Here is an 8535-nt window from a genome sequence, read left to right as displayed (position 1 = left end):
TCATAGAAGGAGACCAGGTTAGTGAAGCAGGACCTGCCTTTCGTAAACCCATGCTGGCTGAGCCTGATCCCCCAGTTGTCCCACACGTGCCACGTAATGGCACTCAAGATGATCTGCTCCATGACCTTCCCTGGCACCAAGGTCAGGCTGACAGGCCTGTAGTTCCCCGGATCCTCCTTCTGACCCTTCTTGTAGAGGGGCATCACATTTGCTGACTTCCAGTCATGTGGGACCTCCCCGGTTGACCAGGACTGCTGGTAAATGATGGAGAGTGGCTTGGCGAGCTCCTCCACCAGCTCCCTCAGTATCCTCAGGTGGATCCCATCTGGCCCCATGGACTTGTGAGCATCCAGGTGGAGGAACAGGTCAGTGACTGCCACCTCTTTGAAAACTGGGACTTAATTCTGCATCCTATCTCCATCTCCCAGCTCAGGGGCATGAGAACCCTGAGGATGACCAGTCTGACTATTAAAGACTGAGGCAAAGAAGCCGTTAAGTACCTCAGCCTTCTCCTCGTCCTTCGTGGCAAAGTTACCTTCCGCATCCAACAAAGGAGGGAGATTCTCCCTAGCCCTCCTTTTGTCGCTGATATATCTAAAAACATTTTTTGTTATCTTTAACTGCAGTGGCCAGTTTAAGTTCTAGCTGGGCCTTCGCCTTTCTAATCTTCTCCCTGCATAACCTCACAACATCCTTGTAGCCCTCCTGAGTCACCTGCCCCTTCTTCCAAAGGTGACAAGCTCTCCTTTTTTTCCTGAGTTCCAGCCAAAGCTCTCTGTTCAGCCAGGCCGGTCTTCTGCCCCGCCTGCTCGACTTGTGGCACACGGGGACGGCCTGCTCCTGCGCCTTGGAGACTTCCTCCTTGAATAACATCCAGCCTTCCTGGACTCCTTTGCCCTTCAGCCCTGCCTCCCAAGGGACTCTCTCAACCCGACTCCTGAACAGCCCAAAGTCCGCCCTTCTAAAGTTCAGGGTAGCAGTTTAGCTGACCCCATTCCTTACTTCTCCAAGAACTGAAAACTCTATCATTTCATGGTCACTGAGCCCAAGACAGCCTCCGACCACCACATCGCCCACCAGGTCCTCTCTGTTCGTAAACAGGAGGTCCAGCGGGGCACCTCCCCTGGGTGGCTCGCTTACCGGCTGCGTCGGGAAGTTATCTCCCACACCCTCCAGGAACCTCCGAGACTGCTTTCGCTCTGCTGTGTTGTATTGCCAGCAGATATCCGGTAAGTTGAAGTCTCCCACGAGAACAAGGGCTAGGGATTGTGAGACTTCAGCCAACCGCTTGTAGAATATTTTTTAATTAATTTTTAATATTAATTATTTAATAATAGAATTAATATTATTACATATAATTCATATTAATATCGATAATATATTATATACAATATATTAATATAATAATCGCTATAGTGACATATAATTAATTAAATTGATTATTTATTAATATTAATTATTTATTAATTATTTAATTGATAAATTTATTAATTTTATTATTAATTTTTATTAATACCTTCCAGACTTTTCTCTAATGCATTACAAAAAAATTAACAGAACTTTTTGTCAGTTAATTGTCATATTATTATTTAGATGAGATGATTGAAATAATTTTTTTTACATTCCCTTGATATCTTCTACTTGGGGAGGATGATGATCTGTTGTGTTGTTGTTTTGTTTTTTTTTTTTTCTCAAGTTATTTTCTAAACTTTGTGATTCATTAAGTACTAGCTGAGTCACCGGTGCTTTCTTAGGTCAGGTACACCTTGTATAGTTTGCTCATATAGTAATGTCAGGGCTGTGACTATTTTAATGACATTTCTGTAGTGACACTTACATAGTTTAAAGGTGTATTTGTAAGACTAGCTTATTTGACTACCAGTTCGATATACATCTTTTTGCCAGTATGTTCTTACATTGAACTGTTCATTATAGTTCTCCAGTAGGGGTACCCCAGAAAACCTTTCTTAGGGCAAACTTCATCTAATCAAAGTAACTACTCTGGAGTTTGATACAGCAACAGAGATATTCCTTAAGAATTTCAGTAACCACTAAAATACATGATTTAAAAAAAAAAAGGTTACCACTAATTCTCTGGCAGATAGATCCTGCATTGATTTATTGAAACAATTTTATGCACTTACATTACCTTGTCTGCATAGTAAAGCTCTTTTGGGTTCAGGCTTAGCATCTGTACTTGTAATAATAAAATGGCATTCGTCCCGGGGAAGGAGGTCCGTATATTACAGTATGTAGTAGTCTTGCATTTTTTGGGTCATACAAGTATTTCTTGTTCATAGTTTGTCTGTCTTATTGCTAGACTTTTATTTTGCCATTCACTTCCAGTGCCTTATTAACTTAAGTATTCCAAAGTTTCCGTTGCTTTTATGAAAGTTTGAAATTGCAGTAATTACTTAATATGAGAAGCAGGTGAATTGTGAGATGTTCTGCTACAGCTGCCCAAGATTCAGTTCCACTCATGGGAATGCATGTTCTTTTTCCAAAGAGCATCCTTTTAGCTTGAATGCTCAGAATCAACAAGTGATTCTGAGGGTCTGAACTTTTGGGTGTTCAGTCTGAGGTATGTGAAAGCTAGGTGTCTAATTATTTTTTTTTTAATGATGACTGTTTTTTTCAGTAGGTGCTGATCCTTGTCCCCAAGAATCTCATGTTTCAGTGTTGTGTGTTAGCAAAAACCAAAACCCCAAAACGGAAGAAACAAGTTGTTGATAACCACTTGCTGCATAAATTAAATAGACCATATAGATCGTCCAATTAGTGAGCAAAAGGAATCCCCTATTCTTTAAAACAGTTGGTATTTCCGGAAGAACATGAAGTGCTGGCTGGCTGTCTTGTGGACACTTTTGGTTAGAGAAGTTGCATTCTCTTGCTACTTTTTTTTAAAAGCATTTCCTAAGTTTAAACTTCCTTTATTCTAAGAACAAGTTTTCATGTGGCTTTCCAGAAGAGTTTTGCAATGCAGGATTTTGTCCTTTCCTTTGAGAGCGACGCCTGAGCGTACCTCATGGCCTAAAGAACCTGTGATTCGTGCTCTTTGATTACTAGCTATGCTCCAAGGAGGCTGTATCCCATCACTTAATTGAATACAATTGTTTCTACTCTGTAATTCAGAGAATCTTAAAGCAGCAGTGATCATTATGTGTCACGATCAAAAATTTAGCACTGATGCAGCAGTTGAAGTCCTTGAGATGTCAAGAGTGTTTTCACACTGGGACTGGTAACCAATGACACAAATAACCTGTTCTGCCTGTAGAGCAGAGCAGCAGCAGACACACAGAATATATTTTCATCCTCACGTTTTCATCATTGCCTATAATGCATTTGGCTTGTTAACAAAGAAATCAAGAACGTAAATTCTTTAGAAATGGGGCTATAAAACATTTTGTTTCTCTTAGTGGAGAACAGAAGTCCCCCAGAATCTGAGAAAGAAAACAAGTCAGCCTACTCTTACAAGCAGCTGGCTTACTTCCTAAGTCACTTGTGCTCTGAGGCCGTAAGTCATTGCTCCAAAAAAATATGCAGATACCTTAAAAAAAAAAGAAAGAAAAAGTGAAATTATACTTCATAATATTTGTGGAAGTTGCAGGTTCCTGTAGTCTAACCTTGGATAGACTGGTATCTCTGCTGAAGTTTGAGAGTGCTGAAGGATGTGCCTTTGAAGTGTGTTATTCTGAAGCCAGTGTATTGCTCTTGAACGGACTGGAAGTACTGACGTCTTTTGTCTCTGAACTATAGTAATTTTAGATTGGTATTCCTTTATTAATTAAAAATTGTGAAGAGAACAAAATAGACAACTCCTTGTCATCATAAGAACCCTGTCATTTTGGTAACTAACAACCATTTAGTTTTTATGTTGCTGACATAAGTAATAATTTTATATTTTGGGGTAAGGTTTTGTCGTGATTTACAAATACTAAGAGAGAAGTTGTAGCCTTCACTGTGTGTCTATGCAGAAAAGAGAAAGGTTTGCCTTGTCTGTTAGGTATGTGCCTCCATTTTTGCAAGTTTCTGTGGTGAAACGAAGTTAAGCAGAATCAGCAAAGGTCCCCCTGACAGTGGGAAAGGAGTGAATTTTTGCACTCTGTTATGTGAAATGTGCTGACAGGAGATCTGCTTTGGGTTTGTCACAGCTTCCTCCCCTACCAGGTAACAAGGGCTGGATCAGCCTTTGCTTTTGAGTAAGTTGGGGACGCAATCTCCATACTCCTGTTAAGTGCATTATTATAAATACTGATATTCTAAACTCCTATTGCTAATCAATGTAATAATCTTGTTTATCAATGTAAACTATGATGGTTTAATATTTTCCTGCAAGTTAAAGATTTATAAATAAGGATCTAGAGGAACATATTGAAAATCAACTAATCAAAATGGAGTGCCAATGTTCTTCAGTCCAGAACTTGACAATGCAACCTGATGAGAAACGAGATTGCATTAAATAAATGATGTGTGTGTGAACTAGCAAGGGATCCAGCAAGGGAAAGAGATTACAAAAATGGCTTGTTCCAACTTTAACTTTAAAAATAATGTCCTGATAGAATGTATAACGTTAAACTGAAGCAGCAGTTTTAACAGTGAGTTTTTGTTGTCAAATATTGTAAATTTGTTTAAGACAACATAAGCCGTATACATATCCCCTACTTGTGGAAGAATTACAAACTCCATTACCTGGAAAAAAAAAAAAAAAGAAAAGGATTATAGCATTAATCCATATCTAAAGCACAGCTGCCTGTCATAAAAATATGTCCGTGAAGAATCAAACACTAGCAGAAAAAGGTGGATTGCGACTTCTGTTTAATATTTTTTGCCACTATCTTATCTCTTTCTTTTACTGTTTTCGCTTTGCTCTTCTGGAAATGAATCAGGAGTATGGCTGAAACCAGATTAGCCATTACAGGACCTCACTCTCCTACAAGGTAGTATCAGAATGATTTATTTTTCTTTGTTGCTTAAACTTAAGTGACTGGACCAAGAGCTGGAGTTTATATCTGGTCTCTAATCGGGGTATTTTGTTAGCAAAGTATCTTCTCAAGAACTGCCAGGTGGTTTCTCTGTAAATCAGAGACTTCAAATACTAAATTCAAGACAGTTGAGCAGTGGAAAAGAACTCCTGTCATTCTTACAAGCTTCTCTTTGAGAAGTGGTGATGAGACAGAACATTTTGTCTAAATGTCCTACCATATATCTGGAAATCTTCCACGCTGAAATATGGAAAGGTCAGTTGTTTTTAAAATCTACTGCCCTTAACTTTTAAAAGTGAAGATAATTGTCTCTCTAATTGCAGCATATCAATTCTGGACTGTTTGTAATTTCTTGATATTGCAAAGTCTGAAAACTTTAATAAGCAAGTAATTCAGAGTGGTTCTTTTACTGGTTAGTATGTGTTCTTGTTTAACACCTGGGGAAGAAGGAAGGGAAGAGAAAGCTGGAACATTTACTTGTGGATCCTTTTGGTATATTAATCTGTGCTATGTGTTTGTTGTCTAGCATGTCTATTTGAATAAAAATTCCATATCTTTTTATAGGGTTATAATTGAACAGTTCATATGCTGCCCTGATGCCAGTAGAAAATCAGCAGTTTGTTATCTACTTCAGATATTTTTCTAGCTAAACATGTGTTCTAGATTGGTTTAATCATGGTTATAGTCACACAAAGCCACACAAGAGAGTTCTGCTAAAAGCTTATGTAGTGGATCTTCTATTAAACTTCACTTACACTGCTGATGTTTTAAAAAAAACTTGCTGACTGGTGTAGATTATCTTCTGGATGTGAACAGTTTAGTTACATGGCATCATGACTCATGAAAATAGGACTGTGATGTCGGAGGTACATTCACAGGGCACATGAGTGTGGCATCCATAATTTTAGGTGCCCTGCTGCACACAGACTTTCTAAGCATGGTGGGGAAGAGTGAGATATATAAGATTTTGAGAAACCAAGTTAGATCTAAGTTAGCCCCAAGAAGAAATGTTGAGGGGGGGAGATAGAAAGGAATTAGGTAGCTATATACTCCTAGAAAGCAGCCTAAGATTTAAGCCATTTGATAAGGTCAGCTGTTTCTCATGAAACACAGTGCAGCTGCTGAGCCTCCTCTTGAGACTGAAGAGCATATGGGTAGAGTGCTCAGCTAGGATGAATCCTGTCTTCAGCTTGATTTTGGAGGCTGTGAAATCTGGTTTCTTTGCTTCCCAAATGAGTTATCTTAACTAACAGACTAAAGGTACTTTGGACAGTGTATCTTTTACTCTCTTTTACTGACATGCTTTACTAATAATGCAGAATATCCTTCAGATTTTGAGAAGCTTGCTAAGCATTACCTTCCTTTTAGAGTTGAGGAAACTGAAGCAAAGACATCAGGTAACAGACTGAAAAGTTACAAGGCGGGTCCACTTGGACCAGAAGTGGAGCCCAGAATTTCCAGGTTCCCAGGGGACTCTCTGACTGCTAAACTTTATTGCACTTAAGCTGATGTCTTAATTCTCGCAGCAATAAATAAAAATGTCAAAGAAAAGCAGGGAATTCAAAGTGATACCATATTTCTTAGCTTAATTGTTTAAATTCTTCTCTGTATCTTGCCTTAACAAGGTATAGCATAGCTGTTATATATATGTGTACTAAAACTATGATAATTTGTTGCATGCTACAAAAGTGAGGATGTGGTTCTTGTATATTGGAAGTCATTATGTAGGCAGCCTCCGTATTTAATGCTTGTAGTACTCTCCTAATTCAGTTCCTCAGCACTGAAGATTTTGGGTTAAGATACAATGAGAACCTTTCTATTTATACTTTGTAAAGCAGCTTGAGAGAGAAGAACAGGGTCCAAAACATTATACTCACTTTTGCAAAGAGCTGTAATTGCAACATTCTAAGGCACAGTAGTTGCAAATTGCATCAGTAACTGCCACTGTAGCTTTAATTATTTTAGCATAGATTCTCACTGAAGGAAAAAATGCATAAAACTTGAGTAAGAGCTTTGCTATTAAGAGCATCCAGTTTTAACTGCAATTGCTACAAACTAGCTTTCAGCCTCACGGCTTGTCTATCTGTATGTTTTTTACAAAATTACATTCTTTCGGAACACAGTTTGGATCTATGATTTTTCTGCTTTTATAAGATTTTTTCAGCCTTTTGGTCCTCATGGGGCTTTCAGGAGACTGTAACAAATTCTTTTCTTCTGAGACTGGTGGCTGTGCATTGATTCATCATAGACACCAGTCTGCGGAAAGCCTGCCAGCTCAAGCTGGCATTTCTGGCCATTCAGGGACAAGTTAAGAACTGAAAGTATATCCAAAAGTTTCCAGTAGAAAAGAATACTTAAGAGCTTGGGTCTTCTCCCCTTTTCTGCAGTTGAAAAGGGGGGAGTGTTACTGGGATGGGGAAACCCATTCCAGAACCCCTTCCTGACTGAGGCCAAGCAGCCCCATGTCTAAAAGAAGAAAACCTTTTATGTACTTTCCTCTAGGGCATGTGACTCAATGCACTTTCTGAGCACCCACTGACGAAGATTTGCAGCAGGTATGTTGTCTGCATATGAGCTGCCCTAGGTTCAGTGATTCTTACCAAGGGATTGTCACTTTGACTGCACGGGAATGAGCTCTTGCTCCCGTGATAAGGTGAGACCAGTCAAAAAGGACTGGTTGCATTAGGTATGAGGAAAGAAAAAGTAGAGTTGGAATACGGTAACAGTTTATGTAGGATCCATGATTTAGCAGTATCCGTGGCAATTTTCCTGCTGTTCTCTGGGTTTGAATGCAGAGAAGCAATCACAGAAAGACTGTTGCCCTCCTTAGAGGCCTATAGAAGCCCTGTGATGTCTTTTATTATCAATAAAATGCAGAAGCAGAATTCTTGGGGTAAGAAGGTGACTGTTTAGAAGATGAAGTGAAAGTAAAATGGTTGAATGTCACTTCTGGTATCGGCACCTTGAGCTGCAAATCACTGGAGGCATGGGGGGCACACCAGCAGTGTATTTTGCCACGTTCTTACACTCTTTCTTAGGCTACAGACAGCTGAGACAGACAGGATACAGACTTGGCCAAACCCTTAATTTGACCTCACATTTGTTCACCACTTTATTTTCTTTTGAACCATGTAATAGCTTGGACCTCAAAAACATCATGTAGATCAGCTTCAGTACTGCTAGCAGAAGAAAGATTAGCAGTATTACATAGTAGTCAATGCCAAAGTGTGTTTTCTATATTTCTAGCATTACCTGGAAACAAAATAAAGCTTAAAGCAGTAATGGACATGCATGCTGTGAAGATATTTGTTTGGATAATAAAATTTTGCATTTTTTGTACTGCTGCCATTCAAACATTTAATAAAAGCACTTGGCAAATGCTAATGAATTTGTTCCCACAACAGAAGCACAGACATGACAGCCAACATTTTTCAAATTTAAGTATCTAAAATTAGACACCAAGTGTTTTTAGGACCCATAAAAAAAACGATTGAATTTTTACAGCTGTGGAATACTCACAGCTCTCTGCAAGCGGCTTCATTACTCATACAAA

The sequence above is a fragment of the Platalea leucorodia genome (genome assembly GCF_965183815.1).
Source record: "Platalea leucorodia genome assembly, chromosome: 1".
In the NCBI taxonomy this organism is placed as follows: Eukaryota; Metazoa; Chordata; class Aves; order Pelecaniformes; family Threskiornithidae; genus Platalea; species Platalea leucorodia.
This window is presented reverse-complemented; position numbering follows the sequence as displayed.